The sequence below is a fragment of the Triticum dicoccoides genome, chromosome 4B (genome assembly GCF_002162155.2).
Source record: "Triticum dicoccoides isolate Atlit2015 ecotype Zavitan chromosome 4B, WEW_v2.0, whole genome shotgun sequence".
NCBI classification, from domain to species: Eukaryota; Viridiplantae; Streptophyta; class Magnoliopsida; order Poales; family Poaceae; genus Triticum; species Triticum dicoccoides.
This window is the reverse complement of record NC_041387.1, coordinates 645486572-645514338: the sequence shown is the minus strand read 5'-3', so window position 1 is coordinate 645514338 and position 27767 is coordinate 645486572. Positions and strand designations below refer to the sequence as shown.

Sequence of the window (27767 nt, the reverse complement as noted above, 5' to 3'; positions counted from 1 at the left end):
ACAAGACAAACCGGCGAGAGCTCCAGTAACAAGACCAAAGTCACCAAGAAACCCGCAATGAAGAGGACCACCGAGTCCTCTGATCCGCCCGAAGATGTTGATGATTCGGAACCAGAGGTAGAACTTGACTCCCTTAGTTCATTTTTCATGCATCTTATTGACAATGATCATTATCAGGACGATGCGGAAGCCAGCCACGCTGACCATGTAGAGGTAATCTCCCTTTCCTCCAATTCAGATCATGTACCAATACAAAAACTTCGCCGCGCAATCCGGAAAGTAAAACACTCACATCCTCTTGCTCATTTGGATCCACACTTGTCTTTGAAGACATGGCAACATGAAGCTCGTCGCACAACCCGGCACAGCGGCCAGCAAGTCACTTCTTCTGGTTTACCAGACACCCCAATCCGGAAGCGCCATGCAGAGGTCTCTTGTAATTCTAATAAATCTTATCCCTTGGCGGGTTAGTTTCGATACCCTCTTAATCCATCTGACTCGAATTATCAGGTAACTTCCAATTCATCTTCTGGCGATTCATCAACCACACAAATGCCTCCTCTCAAGACCATCCCTGGGTCAGTATGATAATTTTAGCTTTACTTTCTTGTACTGGTTTACCATATTAACCTCTGTTTGCTATTTGCAGCGCCAAAGCCCGGCTCAGCAAAAATGTGAAGCTGAGTATTCCCACTTAGGAGTTTGAACCGGAGAGGACCTCAAAAGGTGTTGGTGGAGACACTGATATTGCTATGGATGATCCTATGCCACAAGATTAGGACACTTATGTTGATCCGCCAGAAGTTAACCGACCAGTCCTCATGTTGATCCGCCAAGCCAAGCTGCCAATCCACCGAGTCCAGCTGCTAACCCTCCAAGCCCAGCAAGAACCACTGCCAAACCGTCCAACACAGATGAAATTTTTGATGGCAAGACTGATGATGTGGTAATCACTGGTTTTGGCCACACTTCTCCTGGCAACCCTGTCGCTTTCTCAAAGCACAGTGCCAAAGTGGAATCTGCTGCTGTGGAGAAAGGCAGATGGAAGACTGATTTGTCAAGCTGTACTCATCTCAGTGCTCAGGAGCTCCATTCTGGATATCTAAACCTCCTATATAAAAATCGCGATTATGAGGCCGGTTTAGTCAACTTAATGAAAGAGCGCTATGAGGTAACTTCTATAAATCTTTCTTTGTGCTTTATATCAATCCCATTGTAGCCCCAAAGGGCCGGTTTATCTCTGCAAGATGAACCGGGCTTTCTGTTGAAAAGTTTAACCTTGTTGAATTCCTTAACATCTGGTTGATCTGATCAATTAGGAATTAGCCCCCAAGTGCCAAGATTAATACTTGTATTGAGCCTTGGGACTTTAAAATGTCAGTTAAGAAGCAATCCGCATTAGCCCCCAAGTGCCAAGTGTATAACTTGTTATGTGCTTGGGACTTTTGAGAAGATATTAACAACTTATCATCTGTCTGTTACAGGCTGACTTGAGCAATAAAGATTCCCAAATTGCCGATCTTCAAGAAAATATTAAGTCCCAGCAAGAAGAAACCTCCAAGGCCAAGGATGAACTGAAAGGCGCTTTGACAGCCATGGAGCAATTGAAAGATGGCTTCAAGAACAAGTGTGCCAGCTGGGAAACTGAAAAGGCTGGTTTGTTGAAGCGGGCGGAGGACGCTGAAGCAGCACTTAACCCGGTAGCAGAAGAGCTGAGCAGCTTAAAACGTCAAATCAACGCAATGACTTCTGCTATATTTGGTAAGTATTCTTATTCAGCTGTTTTAGTAAACATTTTTTACACTGCCGGTTTAACAGCAATTTCTTAAACCGTTGCAGGTAGTCGTGTTGCTCATCTGGGCTCAGATATGCAGAAGAAGTTGAAGGCAGCTTATACTTTGATAGAACAATTGTATACCGGTGCTCAACGAGTCATCTGCGCGGCCTCATACAATAAACCGCCGCCAACCTTGATCATGGCTAAATTATCTATGACACCTGCCTAGATAGAAGAGGTAAAGCGTTCTGCTGCCAGGGCTGGCGCTTTATCAACACTAACTCGGGCCAAAGCTTGGATAGCTGATCTTGATCCAGCAGATATCGGAAAAGGCTATCCTGGCGAACAAGAAGATGGGTCAACATTTGATAATGAAGCCCTCAAAACCTTGACCAAGGAGATGTGCATGCTTGCAAGCCAATTGGCCGAAGAAGTTGACTTGTCTGTCCATCGGTCCAGCTATGACGTGGACAACAAACGGGTTGATGCAGCTGTTAAAGAAGTGCAAAATCTTATCCCGCCAATCCGTAAGCACACCTATGCCCCTGACGTTGAACCGTCCAATCTTATAAGTGACGAAGTTGTCTTCCAAGCTTTAACCCGCATCGATTGGGCTACCATTGACTTCCAACCACTGGGTGGGCAGGAGGAGATTGAACCAACGCAAGAAGATCCTTCCACTTCACGTCAACCTGGTGACGAGTCTTAATCCGGCAACTGGCTTGATTTCCACAGACTGCATTCTGTGCCACAAACAATCATTATTTTGGGCATCAAAGCGCCTTGTAATAGGCTAGTTGAAATACTTTGATCCGCTGCCATCGTGCACTGCTACATGATGTTGTTTGATCCGCCATGATTGTTGCTATGCTTGCTTATATACCTTGATAACTTCCTGCAATCCTTGTGTCTGCATAAAAAAAGTTGTCCTGGCGGTTTACCGCCGAACGGGTCATAATGCCCAATACAAAGCCTGGTTGATAACCAAGGCTGTAAAAATATGAAATAGATCATACCTATGATATAAAATCATATTATTGGCTTACCAACTTGATTGTAGTAAGGGTGAGAACCCAAATCTTGAGTGTTAATAACTCCCACCATGCAGTGCTGGTGTATAATAAGTCATACCGGGTTGTGATGAACACCGGATGATCATCTTGGCAACTTGTAGTCAAAGCCGGACCGGGTGAAGAAACACCGGTTTAAAATTGAATGTGGTCTGACAACTTGTATCTAAAAGCCAAGCCGGGTTAACAAACACCGGGTTAGTATGATGACTGATAGCCATGTTGGGTCAATAGACGCCGGCTCAACATAAAATTTCATCAAAGAACAAATCTTGACAAAGGCAAATAAAACCATGTAGTCGAGGCTTTTCATGGGCTGGCAGGCCGCTGAGTTAAACCATTTTGCAAAGCCTTTCAAGATGGGCCTCCAACTAACCAATCGTCGTTTTAACTTTGAAAAGTTCAGAGTCTGTATAAGATTGACTTGTCAAACGTTTGGCGGGTCATGCCAGGATTACCGGGATAGGAGTGGCTTACTTGATGAAGGCAGGTTAACCCGGGGTTTTAGGTGAATACACCAGGATTCCAAGCCGTGCTTGATAGCATATTACAAGGTCCTTTCAAACTCTTTGTTGCATTGCACAAAGAGCCCCCAAGTAACTTTGTGAGCTGTGATCAATGGGTGCCTATGTTTGAGCTGTGCATAGCAACCAGACTCTCTTTGGCCCCTTGGGTGTGAAGCTCCCAAGCTGTATTTGGCATGATAACCGATTTAACAGGCAGAACTCCTCTTTGTCAGCTAAAGCCCCCATGTAATCAAAAGATATTGGAAAAAACGGCAGAGGCCCCGCTTATAGCAAGGATGCCGGTTTATTATATTGATCATAATATATACATTGTCAAAATATGTACATAAGAGGAGCCTATGGCTCAGGTGTAGTAAGGCTGAAGGAGAGCTATGTTCCACGGCCGCCGGGTCTCCTCCTCAGATTTGCGTGAGTTTGCGTGCTCTCGAACATCAATGAGGTAGTATGATCCGTTGTGCAGATTCTTGCTGACCACAAAGGGTCCTTCCCAAGGTGGGGATAACTTGTGCATATCGGTCTGATCCTGGATGAGCCGAAGCACCAAATCTCCTTCTTGAAAGGTTCTTGTCTTCACCCGGCGGTTGTGATAACGCCGCAGGTCTTGCTAATAAACCACCGAACGAGCCAAGGCCATGTCCCGTTTTTCATCTAACAGGTCCAGTGCTTCCCGACGTGCTTGCTCGTTGTCCGTTTCAACATAATTGGCAACCCGAGGCGAGTCATGACGAATATCACTTGGGAGTACCGCCTCTGCCCCGTAAACCATGAAGAAAGGTGTATAACCCGTTAATCGATTGGGGGTGGTGTTTATGCTCCATAACACAGAAGGTAATTCTTCTACCCAACAACCCGGCGTCCTTTTCAAAGGAACCATAAGCCGGGGCTTGATACCCTTTAAGATTTCCTGATTTGCTCTCTCAGCCTGTCCGTTAGACTGGGGGTGTGCCACTGATGACACATCAAGCCGGTTATACTCTCTTTGACAGAAGTCCTCCATCTCACCTTTGGAAAGGTTCGTGCCATTATCCGTGATGATGTTGTGCGGAAAGCCGAAGCGGAAGATCACCTTCTTGATGAATTGAACCGTCGTGGCTGCGTCACAATTGCTTATGGGCTCCGCTTAAACCCATTTAGTAAACTTGTCAACTGCCACCAATAGGTGGGTCTTCTTATCCTTGGATCGCTTAAAAGGCCCTACCATATCAAGCCCCCAAGTAGCAAACAGCCAAGTGATTGGAATCATCCGTAGCTCCTGAGCCGGAACATGGGCTCGTCGTGAGAACTTCTAACAACCGTCGCACCGCTTTACCAAGTCCACAGCATCAGCATGAGCCGTCAGCCAGTAGAAGCCATGACGAAAAGCTTTAGCAACCAAGGACTTTGAACCGGCGTGGTGACCACAGTCTCCTTCGTGGATCTCACATAGAATCTCACGGCCTTCTTGAGGAGAAACACAGTGTTGGAACATGCCTGAGATACTGCAGTGATGTAACTCGCCATTGTGAATAACCGTGGACTTTGATCGCCGGACTATCTGTCTGGCCAGAACTTCATCTTCTGGTAACTCGCCCTGGTTCATATACGCCAAATATGGAACCGTCCAATCCGGAATTACATGTAAAGCGTCCACCAACTGCGCCTACGGATCAGGAATAGCTAAGTCCTCCTCTGTAGGCAACTTAACAGACGGGTTATGCAGGATATCTAGAAAGGTATTGGGTGGTACCGGTTTACGCTGAGACCCCAGCCGGCTTAAAGCATCTGCTGCTTCATTTTTGCGCCGATCGGTGTGCTCAACCTGATAACCCTTGAAGTGACCAGCCATAATATCCACCTCCCATCTGTAAGCCGCCATGAGTGGATCCTTAGAGTCCCAAGTGCCAGAAACTTGCTGAGCCACCAGATCAGAGTCTCCAAAGCATCGTACCCGGCTTAAGTTCATTTCCTTAGCCACACAGAGACCATGGAGTAGGGCCTCGTACTCAGCTACATTGTTAGTACAAGGAAACATTAAGCGGAGAACATAACAAATTTTATCACCTCGAGGGGAAGTAAGGACAACTCCAGCCCCCGAGCCCGCCAATTGCTTGGACCCGTCGAAGTGGATAGTCTAGTATGTGTTATTCGGTTTGTCTTCTGGTGCCTACAACTCTGTCCAATCATTGATGAAGTCAACAAGCGCTTGAGACTTGATAGCTGTCCGAGACATATACTTCAACCCGTGCGGTCCCAGCTCAATAGCCCACTTTGCAACCCGGCCAGTTGCCTCCCTGTTCTGAATTATATCGCCCAAAGGAGCAGAACTGACCACTGTGATGGGATGGCCCTGAAAGTATTGCTTAAGCTTCCGACTCGCCATGAAAACCCCATACACCAGCTTCTGCCAATGTGGATATCTTTTCTTTGACTCGATGAGCACTTCACTGATATAGTAAAACGGTCTTTGAACCGGATATTCCTTCCCAGCCTCCTTGCGCTCGACCACAATGGCCATGCTGACAGCCCGTGCATTAGAAGCCACATACAATAACAGCGACTCATTATCAACCAGAGCAGCAAGGACCAGCAGTTCAGCCAACTGCTTCTTTAAATCCCCAAACGCCGCATTAGCAGCATCACTCCAGACAAAATTGCCTGTCTTCTTCAACATCTGATAGAGAGGAATCGCCTTCTCTCCCAACCTGCTGATAAACCGGCTTAGAGCCGCAATACGACCTACCAGTCATTGAACATCATTGATGCACGCCGGTTTAGCCAGAGACGTAATAGCCTTGATCTTTTACGGATTAGCTTCAATGCCCCTGTTAGACACCAGAAAACCTAAGAGCTTGCCTGCGGAACACCGAAAACGCACTTGTCCGGATTGAGCATCATCTTATAAACCCAAAGATTGTCAAAGGTCTCCTTGAGGTCATCTATCAATGTCTCCTTCTTCCTGGATTTTACCACAATGTCATCCACATAAGCATGAACATTGCGCCCAATATGAGTACGAAGACAATTCTGTACACATCGCTGATTAGTTGCTTGGGCACTCTTGAGGCCAAAGGGCATAGATACATAGCAGAATGCTCCAAAGGGAGTGATGAAGGTTGTCTTCTCCTGGTCCTTAACTGCCATTTTGATCTGATGATAACCAGAATAAGCATCCAAGAAACTCAAACACTCACAACCCGCTGTAGCATCAATGATCTGATCAATACGCGGGAGAGCAAAAGGGTCCGCCGGACAAGCTTTGTTCAAGTCTGTGTAATCCACACACATGCGCCAAGTGCCATTCTTCTTAAGTACTAATACCGGATTAGCCAGCCACTCCGGATGAAAACCTCGATTATAAACCCAGCTGCCAAGAGCCGGGCTACCTCCTCACCAATAGCCTTGCGCCGTTCTTCATTGAAGCGGCGGAGAAACTGCTTGACCGGCTTAAACTTCGGATCAATATTGAGATTATGCTCAAAGAGTTCCCTCGGTACACCTGGCATGTCAGAAGGCTTCCATGCAAAAATGTCTCAATTCTCACGGATGAACTCGATGAGCGTGCTTTCCTATTTCGGATCCAGATTAGTGCTGATACTAAACTATTTGGATGAATCGCCAGGAACAAAATCAACCAACTTAGTTTCATCAGCCGGTTTAAACTTTAGGGTCGGGTCATGCTCTGTGGTGGGTTTCTTCAGAGGAGTCATATCTGCTAGATCAACATTGTCTTTGTAGAACTTTAACTCTTCTGTTGCACAAACCGACTCAGCATAAGCCGCATCACCCTCTTCACAGTCCAAAGCAATCTTACGACTCGTGTGCACCGTGATGGTCCCCTTATGACCCGGCATTTTGAGCTGTAAATAAATATAATAGGGCCTCGCCATGAACTTTGCGTAAGCCGGCCGTCCAAACAGGGCGTGATATGGGCTCTGGATTTTCACCACTTCAAAGGTCAAAGTTTCTGACCTGGAATCATGCTCATCACCAAACACAACCTCCAAAGCTATCTTGCCAACTGGATATGCCGATTTACCTGGTACTACACCGTGAAAAACGGTGTTCGATGGTTTAAGATTCTTATCCATCAATCCCATGCGATGGAAGGTTTCATAATACAAAATGTTGATGCTGCTCCCTCCATCCATGAGCACCTTGGTGAATTTATAACCCCCCACCTGAGGTGCCACCACTAAAGCCAGATGACCCGAATTATCAACCCGGGGCGGATGATCCTCTCTGCTCCACACAATGGGCTGCTTGGACCAACGCTAGTAACGGGGTACTGCCGGTTCAACAGCATTAACTGCTCTCTTGTGAAGCTTCTGATCACTCTTACATAAGCTAGTAGTGAAAACATGATACTGCCCGCCATTCAACTGCTTTGGGTGACTCTGAAAACCTGATTGTTGCTGGTTCCCCTGATTATTCTGCTGGTTGTGACCACTTTGGTTGTTCTGGTTGCCCTGATTATTATGAAATCCAGAGTTTGAACCGTCGCCGCCGTAACCTGGCCCGTGAAATCCTGGACCTGAACCGCCAGACGGACCCTGATCATACCGGAAGAGATCAGAATTTTTGAACTCCTTCCTAATGAAGCAATCCTTCCAGAGGTGCGTTGCCGGAACCTCCTTCGTCCCGTGCTTTGGGCAGGGCTGGTTTAACAGGCGCTCCAGATTCATGCCCCCACCGCGCTTGGGCGGTTTACCCTTACGACGCTGTGTATTGCCCTGCACATTGGTGTTAGCCATGAAATCTGAATTATCCGATTTACGCTTACCATTGTTCCCGTGGTTTGTCTCGTTATGTTGTCCTTTTGTACCGGCATTCTTCTTTCCCTTCTCCGGTTTCTCTTCGTCAGAATCGGGATCTTTGGTATCATCAGAATCAGCATATTTAATCAGAGCTGCCATGAGTGTTCCCATATCATTGCAGTGGCGCTTGAGCCATCCCAACTTCATCTTCAGCGATTTAAACCGGCAATTACCCTCCAATGTTACAATTGCTGTATCAGCATTGATGCGGTCCTATGAATGAACGATTTCTGAAACCCGGCGCACCCAATGCGTTGTTGATTCATCTCTCCTTGAACACAAGCAGCCAGATCTACAATGGAGATGGGTTGTTTGCACGTATCCTTGAAGTTCGCTATAAACCGGGCCTTCAATTGGTCCCATGACCCGATGGAGTTAGCGGGCAGGCTCTTTAACCAAGTGTGAGTTGTTCCTTCCAACATCATGGTGAAGTATTTTGCACATGCCGCTTCATCCACTTCCAACATCTCAATAACCATCTCGTAGCTCTTGACCCATGACTCGGGGGGTAAATCGGCGGTTTTGTTAGGCACCTTACGCGGGCACTTGAAATCCTTGGGTAACCGCACATTGCGCAGATCCGGGGTGAGACACGACACTCCCCAGGAGCTGAAAGCAAGTCCTCGTTCTACTGACGCCGCCGGTTGAACCGGGGCGGGTTGATGATGACATGCGTACTGTGCCGCTAATGCGGCCTCCCTTCATGCTCTGCCATTATCCACCACGTCCCGAGCATTTGCACCACCACGCGCTGGATTAAGCCCTCGAGGGGCATCACGGTTCCGCGCACTGCTTGATACAGCCGGTTCATCCATGTGCCTGCTGTAGCTCTTGCTCGGGTGAGGGGTTGAGGGAATCCTGTCTCGACTGTATGAATAAGCCTGCTGCTGCACCATGGCAGTCTGAAGATGATCCCTGGCCCACCGTGTCTCAACCGTTGCTGGCGACTCACCCTCCATCGAAATAGCTGCCAATCGAGATGCCGCAGCAATCATGTTGTCCAAAGGGGTGGATAAATGAACCGGCGGGGGTGTTTTATACTGCGGCGGGTTATTTGTTTGTCGAGGTGGGCCCATCACCCATGGCTGATCTGGCATTCCGGTCCTAGGTGTTGTAGTCCGGTTTACCGCTGCCGGATTGCTGGTCCCTGCTCCTGGCGTACTGAAGAGATTCATCGCATTGTAATCCATCGACAGGCGAGATTGATGCCTCCTCCTCAATACGTCATTCGAAGCATTCTGATCCAGCATGAGTCGATAATTTTTGGCCTGAATCCTCTATGACTGGGCATCTAAAGCGGCCCGTTCCTCAGCCATCCTGGTTTCCTCGGCTGCCAAGTCCTCCTTGGCCTGAGTTATCTGATCCTGCAGTTTTGTGACCTCCGCATTATGCCGATCTTGAGTCTCCGGGGTAACTGCCATGGTCAACAATGTTGTCCAGGCGTCCAATAAACCAGAAAGAACTTGAGCCGGCTGGCGCGTGGGGCCTCCTGCCCCAGCTGCCGATCCGGAATTCATTGTCGCTGCTGTTGAATTATGCAAGGTTGGCTGTGAACCGGCCATGAAGATTGCGACCCAATTTGGCGGTTCAAAAGAGTCCGGAATACTGCTGCCATCGGAATACCCCCCGAACAGGCCATCCAGAACTTGATACAAAGACTCGGTCTCATCGGTGGGTGACTCGCCATCGGAATAAACGGCTGTCTCACCCTCGGACACCAGTTCAGATTCGATCCCATGGATACATCCTACGAACGCATGCTTCATGGCGGGCTGAATCCGGGCAGGACTCGTACGCTGAGCCGTCTCGACGAGGTCGGTGTAGATGTCCGGCTCAGGGCCCGGTTCGCCGATCTTGTCGATGAAGACGTGAATTCCTCCGAAGGGGACCCGGTACCCGTACTCGATTGAGCCAGCGTCAGGGCCCCAGCCTGCATCGTCGATGTAGAGCTTACCGCGACGACTCTTAGTCATCCGGCCCACTGCGTATCCCTTAAGCCCATGGTGGGCGCCAACTGTCGTGGAATTATCACATCAGATGTCCTAGTGAAAGGACTTAGTCGTGGAGCCATCGCAATCGGGTTAGCTTAGAGGGGTTAAACTGGACAAAGGACACAGGGAGTTTATACTGGTTCGGCCCCTTGCGGTGAAGGTAAAAGCCTACGATCCGGTTGTGGTGTTCTTGATGTGGTCTCGATTACCAGGGAACAAATATGCTTTGCCTAGTTCTCAAGTTGTTGTCTCTTGTCCCTGAACCGCCGCCGGGTCGTCCCTTTATATACACAAGTTGACATCGGCCGGTCTACAGAATCCCGAGGTCGGCTCATACAAGTGTCCGGCTCGGTTTATCCTTTCCTTGACTTACAATACAAGTTATACATCTATGACGGTTTACTATTATGGGCCCTAATCCGCCATAGGCCTCCGGGCCTCTAAGTCTTTATAGCTAAAGCGCCATAACCTTCATCTTCATGGGCTCTTGTATAAGACTCCTTGTGAGTGTAATCCAGTCGCTCCTGGGCGGTTTAACTCAGTAGTCATATCCCGAACAGCTCCCCCTGATGGTTTTGGGGTATAAGAGTATATATGGGTGAAAGAATTAGGCCAGGAGACCCATGAGGGGCCCACGAGGTAGGGGGTGCACTCTACCTCCTGGGCGCGCCCTTCACCCTCGTGGCCGCCTCGTTGCTTCTCTGACTTCATCTCCAAGTCTCCTGGTTTGCTTCTGGTCCAAAAAAGATCATCACGAAAGTTTTATTAAATTTGGACTCCGTTTGGTATTCCTTTTCTGCGAAACTCTAAAACAGGTAAAAAAACAGAAACTGGCACTGGGCTCTAGGTTAATAGGTTAGTGCCAAAAATAATATAAATAACATATTAATGCATATAAAACATCCAAAACAGATAATATAATAGCATGGAACAATCAAGAATTATAGATACGTTGGAGACATATCAGATAGTAGCCTCTTTTTGTGAATTATTTGCTACTCATGTTGATCTCCCTAAGGAGAAGTGGTTTAAATATCATCCCCCTATTAAAGAAGAAATTGAAGAACTAGTTCTAGCAAAAGATGACCTATTATTTACCACACGGATCCAGTTGTGCCTACTACTTATATTAAAAAACCACCTTTCCCTATTAGGATAAAGGAACATGCTAAGGTATCAACAGTGGGTTGCAAGAGTAATCTTAAAGCACCTAAACACTCTGAACAAATTAAAGTATAACCTAGTGTTGCTATGGTTAAAGATCTCTTGGTATAAAATATTGATGGGCATGTTATTTACTTCTGTGATGAATTGTCAAGCCTGATGAAAAAGATAAACATAGAACCGTAGTTGACATGCCTATTGTCTCAGTAAAAATAGGAGATCATTGCTATCATGGTTTATGTGACTTGGTGCTAGTGTGAGTGCTATTCCTTTTAATCTATACCAAGAAATTATGAATGACATAGCACCCGCTGAAATGGAAGACATAGATGTTACTATTAAGCTTGCTAATAGAGACACAAGATGTTGAAGTCTTGTGTGGGAAAATAAAATACCCTACTGATTTTCTATTTTTTGGTTCCCCACAAGATGACTTTTGTCCCATTATCCTTGGTAGACCTTTCTCGAATACCGTTAGTTCTAAGATAGATTGTGAAAAATAAATCGTCGGTGTTAGTTTTGGTGATGGTCTCATGAATTTAATTTCTCTAAGTTTCCTAGACAACCTTGTAATGAAGAAATACCTAGTAAGTATGAAATAATTGGTCTTGCTTCTATTGTCGTGCCTCCTACTGATCCTTTAGAACAATATTTGCTTGACCATGAAAATGATATGCACTTGCGTGAAAGAAATGAAATAGATAAAATATTCTTTGAACAATAAGCTATCCTAAAACACAATTTGCCTATTGAAACTCTAGGAAGTCCTCCTCCACCTAACGGTGATCCTGTGTTTGAATTAAAATAATTGTCTGGCACTTTGAAGTATGCTTATCTTGATGAGAAAAATATATATCATGTTATTATTAGTGCTAACCTGTCACATCCTAGTTAGCCATGCATTAGAGTGTTGCATCATGTTTACTCTTTCATCAGAAACTTGAAATGGGGATGACAGAACCCCCAGTCCCCTCTGAAACCAACTAGGGTGACTAAAAATAATTTTCAATGAACCTGAAATGCCCTTCTAAAATGCCCATCATTTTTGTCTTGGTTCAGAACCTCTGCCAAAACTGGTGCACATTTTCCTAGGCCATCCTAGGGTTTTTGAATTAAATCATAAATATTTGAATTTGGGCATTTAAAATTATATAAAATATTTAAATGCTCAAATATCTCCAAACTAAAATGTTTCATGTTGGAAATAATCCAACTATGGACTAGGAGTAGTTTGGTGATTTTAGGTGTAGCCTAAGTATTTTATTTAATTCAACAAAGTTGCAGAAGTATTAAAAAAAATAACAGAAACAGAAAGAAAATGGGAAAAGCTTACCTGGCGCCCAGCACCCGGCCCACCTGCCGGCCCAGCCCAGCACCGCGCCAGCGAGCTGCTTGCCGGCCAGGCAGGCAGGCAGGTGCTCGACGGCGAGCACCGCATGGGTGCCACGCACCTGCTCGCCGCCTCGCCGCCTCCCTCGCCCGGCTAACGCCGTGAATCGCCCTCCCTCTCTCCTCTGAACCCCCCAGACACCCCCTCCTCTCTCCAGCTCCTCCCCCTCACACGCCCCAGCCATGGCCGATGCCATCGCCGCCACCCCCTCGCCGTAGCCACGCCCTCCGTCAACCCCACGCCGTGCCACCGTGTCCAGGAGCTCCGCCTCCGTCCACTTCATCGAGCTAGCCGAGCCCCGTGTGCTCGTGTGGCCCGAGACCACCGCACCGACCTCACCGTCGCCGGAGATCCCCTTCAACGCCGTCGCCGCCTCAGCTCATCCCCGACCCCGCCGGTGGCCTCTACGGGAGCGCTGTGAGCCTAGCTACCCCTCCGACCCTCCCTCTCTCATTCCCGAGCCGTGTAGCCACCGCACGAAGATCACACGCACGCACCGCCGCGGATCTCGTCGCCGATGTGCTCCCGGCCATCCTCCGGCCAACCCGCGGTGTCCAACGCACTCACCACGTTGCGTTAGGCCCAACCGTGCGCTCCCCGCACCTCACCGATCCCCCTAGCGACAAGTTCGGTTTTGGCCGAACTCCGGTGGCCGCCAAAGTCGTCGCCGGTGCGAACTCCGGCCACCCCGACCCCAACGGACTCCACCAAGAGCTGCGGCTCGACCTCAGCTCCTCTTTGGTGCCCTCCGCGGCTCGATTGGTTGCCGGAACGGCAAAAATCACTTACGCCGCCGCGTCGGGCTCGCCGGCGGCTAAACGCCGGTGCAGCCGACCCGGGTTTGACCACGGGTGGGCCCTGGTTGACTCCCCTGAGTCAATGACAGGTGGGGCCCAGCCCTGTTAATTAAACAGGTTTACTTTTAATTAAACTTTAATTAATCTAATCACCCTGACACGCGGGACCCACTGTCAGATTTGACCCGGACGTGTTCCGTTGACCTGCTGACGTCACACTGACGTCAGGCTGACGCAATAATTGATTTTCTGGAATTAATCCAATATAGGAAATTCCAGAATATAATTTAAACTTCAAAAATTCATAACTTTTATTCTGTAACTCCAAATCAGACAAATTATATATGAAAAATGATCAGAAAAATCCAATCTATCCATCTGTACTATTTTCATGCATGACTAAGCAAGTTAACTTGATGTTTAATGCAGAACAAGGAAAAACACTTTAAAGGGCCATGTTTGAGTTTGAAATTTGAATCTTTGATTCAAATTGGTTCAAACCCTTCTGGTCTTAGCTGCATTAGCCCAACACATTCATATTGCCATGTTTCATGCATGCATCATATTGTTGCACATTGTTTGGTGATGGTTGTGTATCGGTGCTCTTTGCGGCAGGATCTGCCTCCGAGGAGTATCGTGATTACCCTAACGAAGAACCGTATCAGTGCATCGAACCATCAGGCAAGCAACCAACCATTTGATCATATCGATATAATCCCATGTTCTCGTTCCTGCTCTCTTTTACTGCATTAAGACAACGCGTTTCAAACTGCTGTGTGCTACGGTAGTTGAACCCATTTCCTCTGCATGACCTGTCATTGCCATAGTAACTCGATGAAACCCACTAGCATGTGTAGGAGTTGATTGGGCCATATGTATGTGTTGCTCCTACCTTGCTATGCCTGCTATGCTTAGAGTCGTGTCAGGTCTGGTTCATCTGGGTGATGGGCTGGAGTGAAATGGTTATGTCAGTAATGAGAGTGGTGTGGTGAACACGATTTGTCAAAGGTATCGATGAGAGGCCATGTAGGAGTACATGGTGGGTTGTTTCATTGAAGCCGACCTTAAGCACTGAGATCTGTATGTGTGATTTAAGATACAGCTACTACCATGCATCGGGCCCTAAAATATGACCCCGCTCGACTTCTTATTCACCCTAGTTCTCTGTCCAGGAGTTGCAAGTAGTTTCTGGTGTTTGTAATCTACTGGAGGCCGTGGACAGCGCTGACCGTAGGGGTGGGCTGTGATGCGGTAGGTACGTGGCACGGTGTACCGAATAACCGTTAGGTATCTCGGGAACCCTGTTCACATCGTTCGGGGCCGTATGGGAAACCTCGGCCGGACTCCCTGCGGATGGAACCCGAATAGGCGATAAACCTGGACTAGAGGCTTAAGTGTTTAGGTAGGTCGTGGTCTACACCCACGTCGGCTTTCGCTTGAAGTCTGCCGAGCACATGTCGTGTGCAGACGCTAAGTGGTGGAAACATGTATGAAGAAGTACACCCCTGCAGGGTTATCATGATCTATTCGAATAGCCGCGTCCGCGGTAAAGGACTACTTGGTTGCCTATACAGTTCATAGACAAGTAAATGGAAACTACTAAAAGCCTCAAGATAAGTGTGAGTGCCGAGGATGGCTCTTCCGTAGGAAGACGGAGGTGGATCCTCGGTAGTGTATTGAAGTGGTGAGTAGTGGACTCGTGTACGCAAAACCCTTTCAAGTTGGAGTCTCGTAGGTTAGCCTAGCCAAGAGTCAAAGCTGGCTTGCTGCAACAACTCCACCAACCCTTCTTGATAATATGCATGTATGTAGGATCTGATGTAAGTCTTGCTGAGTACCTTTGTACTCATGTTGCTATAATCTACATTTTTACAGAAGACGCTGCAACCCCTTCTGATGGGTTCTACGTAGATGTTGACATCAATGAGTAGGCTAAGGCCCAGGTGGTGATCCTGAGCTTGTGAAGGACCACGTAGTATAGCTAGGCTTTCCAAGCCTCTTTTATTTTACTAGTTGTCTGTACCCAGACAAGTTACTTCCGCTGCTGGTTTGTATGACTGTATGACTTGAATGCTGGGTCGTGAGACCCGTACCTTTGTGTATGTTATGTGTGGCTCTCTGAGCCTTAAATAAAGTACTTGTGTCGTAGAGTCATGTTGTGATGCCTTATTGTATTTGCACATATCAAGCATATTGTGTGTATGATTGAAATGCTTGGTATGTGTGGGATCTGACTATCTAGTTGTTTATCTTTAGTAGCCTCTCTTACCGGGAAATGTCTCCTAGTGTTACCGCTGAGCCATGGTAGCTTGCTACTGCTCTGGAACACTTAGGCTGGCCGGCATGTGTCCTTCTTCGTTCCTGTGTCTGTCCCTTCGGGGAAATGTCACGCATTGAGTACCGGAGTCCTGTTAGCCCACTACAGCCCGGTTTACCGGAGTCCTGCTAGCCCAGTGCTACAGCCCGGACCCACTTGCTGATGACCGACACGTTCGTTGCTGGGTCATGGATGCCTGTCCCTGTAAGACTGTGCCACTTTGGGTTTACGACTAGTCATGTCAGCCCGGGCTCCTTATCATATGGATGCTAGCGACACTATCATATACGTGAGCCAAAAGACGCAAACGGTCCCGGGCAAAGGTAAGGCGACACCCGTGGGAATACCGTGCGCGAGGCCGCAAAGTGATATGAGGTGTTACAGGCTAGATCGATGTGACATCGAGTCGGGGTCCTGACAGCGTTGGCATCAGAGCCGGACTGCCTGTAGGTTCTCCAAGCCCAACTGGTCGATGTTGAGTCTAGAAATTCTTTAGTTATATATAGGGGAATTGTTTGTGGGTTGGAACGTAAGGCTCTTTTTACTCCTTTATCTTATGACATTCTGATCTGAGTCAGTCTATTCTTCCACCGGGGGTTAAGGAATTAGGATCTATTCTCTCTATCAGGATCACGTGTTACTAATCAGTAGTACCTTATAGGTTTGATGGATACAAGCCTAGTTCAATTCTACTACCACATTGTGTTGCCAGGATGGACTCAGAACTTGATATGATGATGTTGAGTGTGTATGAAATCCTTTGTCAAATGTCTCAAAATCCTTCTTGAGCACTTACAGCTGTTATGCTGCCGAAATTTTGCTAGAAATTCTAATGCCTTTGCATTATGATTGTGCTTTCAGATGGCCACTCGCGACCTCAATCAAGTGGTTTGCCTGACTCGATGCCTAGATGTACCCGGCCATACCTCCATGTTGGTCAGGGTAATGACTGAGGCTGGATACCGTTGGTATCCTGAGTACACGGTCGAAGAGCAATTTCGGGACTTCAATCAAAGCCAATATCTCTGCACTGTCAGGATATTTCCATCTTATCCTGGATCCACCGAGCCCCTTCACTGCTCCTATGGACTCGGGGTTACTATTGAGATGGCTGTGCAGGACGCCGCCTACTCTATGATGACCATCATGCGAGTCAGGTCTGGTCTATTTCGGGACTCTGATTTCCGGTATATGCCAGGATCACTTCCGGGAGCACAAGGGTATCTCCAGGCTATCTATGCTGACCCCACCCAGGAGGATTCACGGACTCGCACCACTGCTGAGATGCTCGAGGATAAGGACCGTGAAAATCGGGCCTTGAGGTTGGAGCTTTTCAATATCCGTGCTGACCACTGGGCCACATTGACTCGGTTTGCACCGGCGGTGCAAGCTGGATATTCGGATATGCGCGATCTCTATCCTGTGAGATCTGCTCTGCCAGACGTGATGGGTTGGCGTGATGTAGGAGGCATCACCCCACCTCGCGGTCCCCGCAGGCCACCGTCTGTTGGTCCAAGACCTCATCCTAGTCCCTATGGTCCACAAGCTCCGCGAGATCGTCTGTTTCCGGATGATCATGTTGAGCTTCCAGGCTATGGAGGTGACTTCTACGAGGACTACTACAGATCGGTCTGAGTTAGTGGTAGTATCACTAGTTCGTGTTAGCTGTGTCATCTATTGTCCTGCGTGACTCGTGGGATATGACCTAGTTTGTACTCTTTCCGGAGATGTAGAAAAATAATGTATAGGAGCTTGGGATGTCTCCGATGATATGTAATCCTCTTTCACCGTAATAGTACTTGTTTGGTCTTGTACTAAACCCTGTATGGTGTGTATGACGATGGAATAAAGAAGCAGTTTCTGTATCTACCATGTCATACGGATGATCATCTTGCATTTCGAGTTATTCCTTACATTCTGTATCCTATGTCGGAAATTTTATCATTCTGACTAAATCATTGTCTTGTTTACCTAGGATGGTCAACACGTGCACTAATCCTGCTCCTCAAGAGCAGGCCGAAGGCAGTGAGGTCAGGAATGCAAATCTGCCTCAACCTCCTTCCCTAGCCGAGGTTATGATGGAAGCCGAAAGAAACAAGCGGGAGACCAACCGTTTGTTGGAGCGTATTGAACAGAACACGGCACACCATCAGAGGACTAACGTGGTGTCACTCAGTGATTTCATCAAGTTACATCCACCCATGTTCCACCACTCCGTCGAGCCTCTCGACGCTGATGATTGGCTTTGCAGTATCTCTCACAAACTGCGTTCCGCGCTGGTAGCGGAGGCTGACAAGGTCACCTTTGCTGCATATCATCTTGAAGGCCCTGCCAGTCTATGGTGGGAGAATTATGGAGCTATGCGCCCAGCAGGCCATGTCACTACTTGGGCTGAATTCAGCGAGGCTTTCCGTGAACATCACATTCCGGAGGGTCTCATGGACCGTAAACGTGAGGAATTTTGCAATTTCACCCAAGGCCGACTCTCTGTGGATGCTTACAGCAGGGAGTTTGGTAACCTCGCACGATATGCAACTGAGGAGGTGTCTACTGATGCCAAGAAGCAAGCAAGGTTCCGTAAGGGACTTAGTCCTGAGCTTCGCCGCAACCTCCGTCTGCATGAGTGCACATCTTTTCAGAAACTTGTTAACAAGGCCATCAGTGCTGAAACTGGTCAGACTGATTATGACGCAACACGCAAGCATGGCCGTGACATGGGTTCCTCATCCGGTGCTGGTCCTCAGAAGCACCGCGTGTGGGTGCCCAACACTGCCCTGCCACCCAGGTTCACACCGAGGCCATCTTTCCAGGCGCCTCGCCCTGTTCAACAGTCTGCACCAGCCAAGCCCTATGGGGGTCCAACCAACAATGCTCCCCCACGTACCAGTTCCGTAACTTGTTTCAAGTGTGGGGAATCTGGCCACTATTTGCGTGAGTGTCCCCAGGCCAACCCCAACCAATCTGCTAAAGCTGTTGGCCGTGGCAAGCCGACAGGGAAAGTGTTCCACGCCAAGCCGGCCACCGCTACACGTGGCATTGTCAATTGTATTTCTGCCGAAGAAGCTCAAGAGGATCCCAACGTCGTTCTCGGTACGCTCCTTGTTAATTGCCACCCGGCATCTGTTCTTTTCGATACAGGAGCCTCTCATTCTTTTATATCTGAAAATTATGCCCGTTTGCATAACATCGCATTCTGTGACATGCCAACCTCTATGATAATTCAAACTCCGGGATCCAAATGGCAAACTTCTAGAGTAAGCCATGGAAATGAAATCCAAGTCGACCGACTTGTTTTCCTCGCATCTTTGATAGCCCTTAAATCTTCAGATATTAATATCATCTTGGGTATGGACTGGATGTCAGCTCATCATGCCAAAATTGATTGCTTCTCTAGGACTGTTCAACTTACCCATCCTTCGGGGAAGATAGTCAATGTCTTGACCCGATTAGCCAAGCGACAGTTATATTCTCTTAACGCCAGCCCTTTGCCAGATCTTGAGGACGTTCCGGTAGTCCGTGACTTCCCGGATGTCTTCCCAGAGGAATTGCCAGGTGTTCCACCTGACAGGGATGTTGAGTTCGTAATAGACCTCATTCCAGGAACCGTTCCGATTGCTAGAAGACCCTATAAGATGGCACCACTAGAACTAGCCGAGCTTAAGAAACAACTCGATGAGTCCTTGAAAAAGGGTTTCATCCGACCTAGTTCATCTCCGTGGGCTTGCCCCGTCCTCTTCGTCAAGAAGAAGGATGGTACGGACCAGATGGTTGTAGATTACCGACCGGTCAATTTGGTCACAATCAAGAACAAATATCCGCTCCCTAGGATCAACGACCTGTATGATCAGCTCGCTGGATCCTCAGTCTTCTCCAAGATGGATTTGAGGTTGGGCTACCATCAAATCAAAATCAGAAACGGGGACATTCCTAAAATGGCCTTTGTTACTCGTTATGGCCAATACGAGTACACCGTCATGTCCTTCGGTTTAACCAACGCTCCAGCCACCTTTTCCCGGTTAATGAACTCAATCTTCATGGAGTATTTGGATAAATTCGTCATTGTTTACCTCGATGATATACTCATCTACTCCAAGAACGAGGAAGAACATGCCGAACATCTAAGGCTAGTGTCGAAGAAACTTCGAGAGCATCGCCTTTATGCCAAGTTTTCTAAATGTGAATTTTGGTTGTCAGAAGTGACCTATCTGGGTCATGTAATATCTGGTAAAGGTATCGCTGTTAACCCTGAGCGAGTTCAAGCCGTCCTTAATTGGACTCCACCTGAATCGGTCAAGCAAGTTCGGAGTTTCCTTGGCCTAGCGAGCTATTGTCGTCGCTTTGTCGAAAACTTCTCCAAAGTTGCTAAACCCCTAACTGAACTCCTCAAGAAAGATAAGAAATTCGAATGGACTCCACAGTGTGAGCACAACTTTCAGGAACTGAAAAGACGCCTGACTTCTGCTCCCGTACTGGTGCCGCCAGATTTCTCCAAGGACTTTGTTATCTACTGCGACGCCTCGCGACAAGGACTAGGTTGCATTCTCATGCAAGATCGACACGTAATTGCTTACGCTTCACGGCAATTGCACCCACATGAGGAGAATTATCCTACTCATGATCTAGAGCTTGCAGCCGTAGTCTATGCTCTTAAAACCTGGCGACATTACCTCCTCGGTAACCGTTGCGAAATATTCACTGATCACCAAAGTCTGAAGTACATCTTCACCCAACCGGATTTGAATCTCAGGCAAATACGTTGGGTCGAGTTGATCACAGATTTCGACTTAGGAATAACTTACACCCCAGGGAAAGCCAACGTCATGGCTGATGTGCTAAGTCGTAAATCTTATTGTAACAACCTAATGCTACAACAAAGTCAACCGCTTCTCCATGAGGAATTTCGGAAGCTTAACCTTCACATTGTTCCTCAAGGATTTCTTTCCACCTTGGTGGCGAAACCTACTCTTACGGATCAAATTATCGCTGCCCAGAAGCGAGATAAGGGAATAGCTAAGATCAAAGAGAACATTGCTAGCGGAGGTGCTAGTTGTTTCTCCACAAATGATCATGGTGTTGTGTACTTTGGTAACTGTTTAGTGGTTCCCAAGAACCAGCATCTACGGCAGTTGATCCTTAAGGAGTCTCATGAATCTCCTCTCACCATTCATCTCGGTAGTACTAAGATGTATCAGGACCTACGCCAGAGGTTTTGGTGGACTAGGATGAAGAGAGAAATTGCTCAGTATATAGCTAGCTGCGACGTCTGTCGTCGTGTAAAAGCAGAGCATCAACGGCCTGCTGGCACCCTTCAACCCTTAGCCATTCCTGAATGGAAATGGGATAAAATTGGTATGGATTTCATTACCGGTTTTCCCAGGACCAAGAGAGGGAATAATGCTATCTTCGTCGTTGTCGATCGTCTTTCCAAAGTAGCCCATTTCTTACCTGTTCGTGAGAGTATAACCGCTAGTCAGCTGGCAGAATTATACATCTCCCAAATAGTGTCCCTCCATGGTGTTCCTTTGGAAATTAACTCGGATCGAGGAAGTCTTTTCACCTCCCGATTTTGGGAAAGTTTCCAAAACGCTATGGGAACCCGCCTTTCCTTTAGCACCGCTTTTCACCCTCAATCGAGTGGTCAAGTAGAACGCGTCAACCAGATTCTAGAAGACATGCTTCGAGCCTCTGTTATCTCATTCGGAATGGATTGGGAGAAGTGCCTTCCATTTGCCGAATTCGCTTACAACAACAGCTATCAATCTAGCTTGGGTAAAGCCCCTTTTGAAGTTCTCTATGGACGACGGTGTCGAACACCCCTTAACTGGTCAGAGACCGGGGAAAGACAATTCTTTGGCCCGGATATGATTCAGGAAGCAGAAGAACAAGTTCGCATCGTTCGTGAAAAGTTGAAAACAGCCCAATCTCGTCAAAAGAGTCAATATGACCGAAAACATAAGGCTATGACTTTCGAGGTTGACGAGAAGGCTTATCTTCGGGTTACCCCTCTGAAGGGAACCCATCGTTTCGGTATCAAAGGCAAATTGGCTCCTCGTTACATTGGACCTTTTCGCATTCTCGCCAAACGAGGAGAAGTTGCCTACCAGTTGGAACTACCTCCGCACCTCTCCAGAGTCCATGATGTCTTCCATGTTTCTCAACTCAGGCGTTGCTTCTCGGATCCTATCCGTGGAGTGGACTACGAAACGCTTGATCTCCAAGATAATCTTACATATCGAGAGTACCCCATTCGTATCCTCGATCAGGCCGAGCGTACCACTCGACGTCATAATATCAAGTTTCTCAAAGTTCAATGGTCGCACCATTCTGAGGATGAAGCAACTTGGGAAAGGGAGGATCGTCTTCGACTCGAGTATCCCGCCTTCTTCCCGGAGGAACCCAAATCTCGGGACGAGATTCTTTTGAGTGGGGGTGAGTTGTCACATCCTAGTTAGCCATGCATTAGAGTGTTGCATCATGTTTACTCTTTCATCAGAAACTTTAAATGGGGATGACAGAACCCCCAGTCCCCTCTGAAACCAACTAGGGTTACTAAAAATAATTTTCAATGAACCTGAAATGCCCTTCTAAAATGCCCATCATTTTGTCTTGGTTCAGAACCTCTGCCAAAAGTGGTGCACATTTTCCTAGGCTATCCTAGGGTTTTTGAATTAAATCATAAATATTTGAATTTGGGCATTTAAAATTATATAAAATATTTAAATGCTCAAATATCTCCAAACTAAAATGTTTCATGTTGGAAATAATCCAACTATGGACCAGGAGTAATTTGGTGATTTTAGGTGTAGCCTCAGTATTTTATTTAATTCAACAAAGTTGCAGAAGTATTAAAAAAAATAACAGAAACAGAAAGAAAATGGGAAAAGCTTACCTGGCGCCCAGCACCCGGCCCACCTGCCGGCCCAGCCCAGCACCGCGCCAGCGAGCTGCTTGCCGGCCAGGCAGGCAGGCAGGTGCTCGACGGCGAGCACCGCATGGGTGCCACGCACCTGCTCGCCGCCTCGCCGCCTCCCTCGCCCGGCTAACGCCGTGAATCGCCCTCCCTCTCTCCTCTGAACCCCCCAGACACCCCCTCCTCTCTCCAGCTCCTCCCCCTCGCACGCCCCAGCCATGGCCGACGCCATCGCCGCCACCCCCTCGCCGTAGCCACGCCCTCCGTCAACCCCACGCCGTGCCACCGTGTCCAGGAGCTCCGCCGCCGTCCACTTCATCGAGCTAGCCGAGCCCCGTGTGCTTGTGCGGCCCGAGACCACCGCACCGACCTCGCCCGAGCTCGCCGTCGCCGGAGATCCCCTTCAACGCCGTCGCCGCCTCAGCTCGTCCCCGACCCCGCCGGTGGCCTCTACGGGAGCGCTGTGAGCCTAGCTACCCCTCCGACCCTCCCTCTCTCATTCCCGTGCCGTGTAGCCACCGCACGAAGATCACACGCACGCACCGCCACGGATCTCGTCGCCGACGTGCTCCCGGCCATCCTCCGACCAACCCGCGGTGTCCAACGCACTCACCACGTTGCGTTAGGCCCAACCGTGCACTCCCCGCACCTCACCGATCCCCCTAGCGACAAGTTCGGTTTTGGCCGAACTCCGGTGGCCGCCAAAGTCGTCGCCGGTGCCAACTCCGGCCACCCCGACCCCAACGGACTCCACCAAGAGCTGCGGCTCGACCTCAGCTCCTCTCCGGTGCCCTCCGCGGCTCGTTTGGTTGCCGGAACGGCAAAAATCACTTACGCCGCCGCGTTGGGATCGCCGGCGGCTAAACGCCGGTGCAGCCGACCCGGGTTTGACCACGGGTGGGCCCTGGTTGACTCCCCTGAGTCAATGACAGGTGGGGCCCAGCCCTGTTAATTAAACAGGTTTACTTTTAATTAAACTTTAATTAATCTAATCACCCTGACACGCGGGACCCACTGTCAGATTTGACCCGGACGTGTTCCGTTGACCTGCTGACGTCACACTGACGTCAGGCTGACGCAATAATTGATTTTCTGGAATTAATCTAATATAGGAAATTCCAGAATATAATTTAAACTTCAAAAATTCATAACTTTTATTCTGTAACTCCAAATCAGACAAATTATATATGAAAAATGATCAGAAAAATCCAATCTATCCATCTGTACTATTTTCATGCATGACTAAGCAAGTTAACTTGATGTTTAATGCAGAACAAGGAAAAACACTTTAAAGGGCCATGTTTGAGTTTGAAATTTGAATCTTTGATTCAAATTGGTTCAAACCCTTCTGGTCTTAGCTGCATTAGCCCAACACATTCATATTGCCATGTTTCATGCATGCATCATATTGTTGCACATTGTTTGGTGATGGTTGTGTATCGGTGCTCTTTGCGGCAGGATCTGCCTCCGAGGAGTATCGTGATTACCCTAACGAAGAACCGTATTAGTGCATCGAACCATCAGGCAAGCAACCAACCATTTGATCATATCGATACAATCCCATGTTCTCGTTCCTGCTCTCTTTTACTGCATTAAGACAACGCGTTTCAAACTGCTGTGTGCTACGGTAGTTGAACCCATTTCCTCTGCATGACCTGTCATTGCCACAGTAACTCGATGAAACCCACTAGAATGTGTAGGAGTTGATTGAGCCATATGTATGTGTTGCTCCTACCTTGCTATGCCTGCTATGCTTAGAGTCATGTCAGGTCTGGTTCATCTGGGTGATGGGTTGGAGTGAAATGGTTATGTCGGTAATGAGAGTGGTGTGGTGAACACGATTTGGTAAAGGTATCGATGAGAGGCCATGTAGGAGTACATGGTGGGTTGTTTCATTGAAGCCGACCTTAAGCACTGAGATCTGTATGTGTGATTTAAGATACAGCTACTACCATGCATTGGGCCCTGAAATATGACCCCGCTCGACTTCTTATTCACCCTAGTTCTCTGTCCAGGAGTTGCAAGTAGTTTCTGGTGTTTGTAGTCTACTGGAGGCCGTGGACAGCGCTGACCGTAGGGGTGGGCTGTGATGCGGTAGGTACGTGGCACGGTGTACGGAATACCCGTTAGGTATCTCGGGAACCCTGTTCACATCGTTCGGGGCCGTATGGGAAACCTCGGCCGGACTCCCTGCGGATGGAACCCGAATAGGCGATAAACCTGGACTAGAGGCTTAAGTGTTTAGGTAGGTCGTGGTCTACACCCACGTCGGCTTTCGCTTGAACTCTGCCGAGCACATGTCGTGTGCAGACGCTAAGTGGTGGAAACATGTATGAAGAAGTACACCCCTGCAGGGTTATCATGATCTATTCGAATAGCCGCGTCCGCGGTAAAGGACTACTTGGTTGCCTATACAGTTCATAGACAAGTAAATGGAAACTACTAAAAGCCTCAAGATAAGTGTGAGTGCCGAGGATGGCTCTTCCGTAGGAAGACGGAGGTGGATCCTCGGTAGTGTATTAAAGTGGTGAGTAGTGGACTCATGTACGCGAAACCCTTTCAAGTTGGAGTCTCGTAGGTTAGCCTAGCCTTCTTGATAATATGCATGTATGTAGGATCTGATGTAAGTCTTGCTGGCTTGCTGAGGATACGAGTCCACTACTCACCACTTCAATACACTACCGAGGATCCACCTCCGTCTTCCTACGGAAGAGCCATCCTCGGCACTCACACTTATCTTGAGGCTTTTAGTAGTTTCCATTTACTTGTCTATGAACTGTATAGGCAACCAAGTAGTCCTTTACCGCGGACGCGGCTATTCGAATAGATCATGATAACCCTGCAGGGGTGTACTTCTTCATACATGTTTCCACCACTTAGCGTCTGCACACGACATGTTCTCGGCAGACTTCAAGCGAAAGCCGACGTGGGTGTAGACCACGACCTACCTAAACACTTAAGCCTCTAGTCCAGGTTTATCGCCTATTCGGGTTCCATCCGCAGGGAGTCCGGCCGAGGTTTCCCATACGGCCCCGAACGATGTGAACAGGGTTCCCGAGATACCTAACGGGTATTCGGTACACCGTGCCACGTACCTACCGCATCACAGCCCACCCCTACGGTCAGCGCTGTCCACGGCCTCCAGTAGACTACAAACACCAGAAACTACTTGCAACTCCTGGACAGAGAACTAGGGTGAATAAGAAGTCGAGCGGGGTCATATTTCAGGGCCCAATGCATGGTAGTAGCTGTATCTTAAATCACACATACAGATCTCAGTGCTTAAGGTCGGCTTCAATGAAACAACCCACCATGTACTCCTACATGGCCTCTCATCGATACCTTTACCAAATCGTGTTCACCACACCACTCTTATTACCGACATAACCATTTCACTCCAGCCCATCACCCAGATGAACCAGACCTAACACGACTCTAAGCATAGCAGGCATAGCAAGGTAGGAGCAACACATACATATGGCTCAATCAACTCCTACACATGCTAGTGGGTTTCATCTAGTTACTGTGGCAATGACAGGTCATGCAGAGGAAATGGGCTCAACTACCGTAGCACACAGCAGTTTGAAACGCGTTGTCTTAATGCAGTAAAAGAGAGCAGGAACGAGAACATGGGATTGTATCGATATGATCAAATGGTTGGTTGCTTGCCTGATGGTTCGATGCACTGATACGGTTCTTCGTTAGGGTAATCACGATACTCCTCGGAGGCAGATCCTGCCGCAAAGAGCACCGATACACAACCATCACCAAACAATGTGCAACAATATGATGCATGCATGAAACATGGCAATATGAATGTGTTGGGCTAATGCAGCTAAGACCAGAAGGGTTTGAACCAATTTGAATCAAAGATTCAAATTTCAAACTCAAACATGGCCCTTTAAAGTGTTTTTCCTTGTTCTGCATTAAACATCAAGTTAACTTGGTTAATCATGCATGAAACTAGCACAGATGGACAGATTGGATTTTTCTGATCATTTTTCATATATAATTTGTCTGATTTGGAGTTACAGAATAAAAGTTATGAATTTTTGAACTTTAAATTATATTCTGGAATTTCCTATATTAGATTAATTCCAGAAAATCAATTATTGCGTCAGCCTGACGTCAGTGTGACGTCAGCAGGTCAACGGAACACGTCCGGGTCAAATCTGACAGTGGGTCCCGCGTGTCAGGGTGATTAGATTAATTAAAGTTTAATTAAAAGTAAACCTGTTTAACTAACAGGGCTGGGCCCCACCTGTCATTGACTCAGGGGAGTCAACCAGGGCCCACCCGTAGTCAAACCCGGGTCGGCTGCACCGGCGTTTAGCCGCTGGCGAGCCCGACGCGGCGGCGTAAGTGATTTTTGCCGTTCCGGCAACCAAACGAGCCGCGGAGGGCACCGGAGAGGAGCTGAGGTCGAGCCGCAGCTCTTGGTGGAGTCCGTTGGGGTCGGGGTGGCCGGAGTTGGCACCGGCGACGACTTTGGCGGCCACCGGAGTTCGGCCAAAACCGAACTTGTCGCTAGGGGGATCGGTGAGGTGCGGGGAGTGCACGGTTGGGCCTAACGCAACGTGGTGAGTGCGTTGGACACCGCGGGTTGGCCGGAGGATGGCCGGGAGCATGTCGGCGACGAGATCCGCGGCGGTGCGTGCGTGTGATCTTCGTGCGGTGGCTACACGGCTCGGGAATGAGAGAGGGAGGGTCGGAGGGGTAGCTAGGCTCACAGCGCTCCCGTAGAGGCCACCGGCGGGGTCGGGGACGAGCTGAGGCGGCGACGGCGTTGAAGGGGATCTCCGGCGACGGCGAGCTCGGGCGAGGTCGGTGCGGTGGTCTCGGGCCGCACGAGCACACGGGGCTCGGCTAGCTCGATGAAGTGGACGGCGGCGGAGCTCCTGGACACGGTGGCACGGCGTGGGGTTGACGGAGGGCGTGGCTACGGCGAGGGGGTGGCGGCGATGGCGTCGGCCATGGCGTGGGAGAGCGAGGGAGAGGAACTGGAGAGGAGAGGGGGTGTCTGGGAGGTTC

General features: G+C 48.4%; 1 pseudogene; it reads right to left on the bottom strand.

Annotated features, from left to right (window-relative positions):
• Positions 1-8868: 8868 nt before the first annotated feature.
• Positions 8869-27767, bottom strand: part of LOC119292953 — a 42115-nt pseudogene continuing 23216 nt past the window's right edge.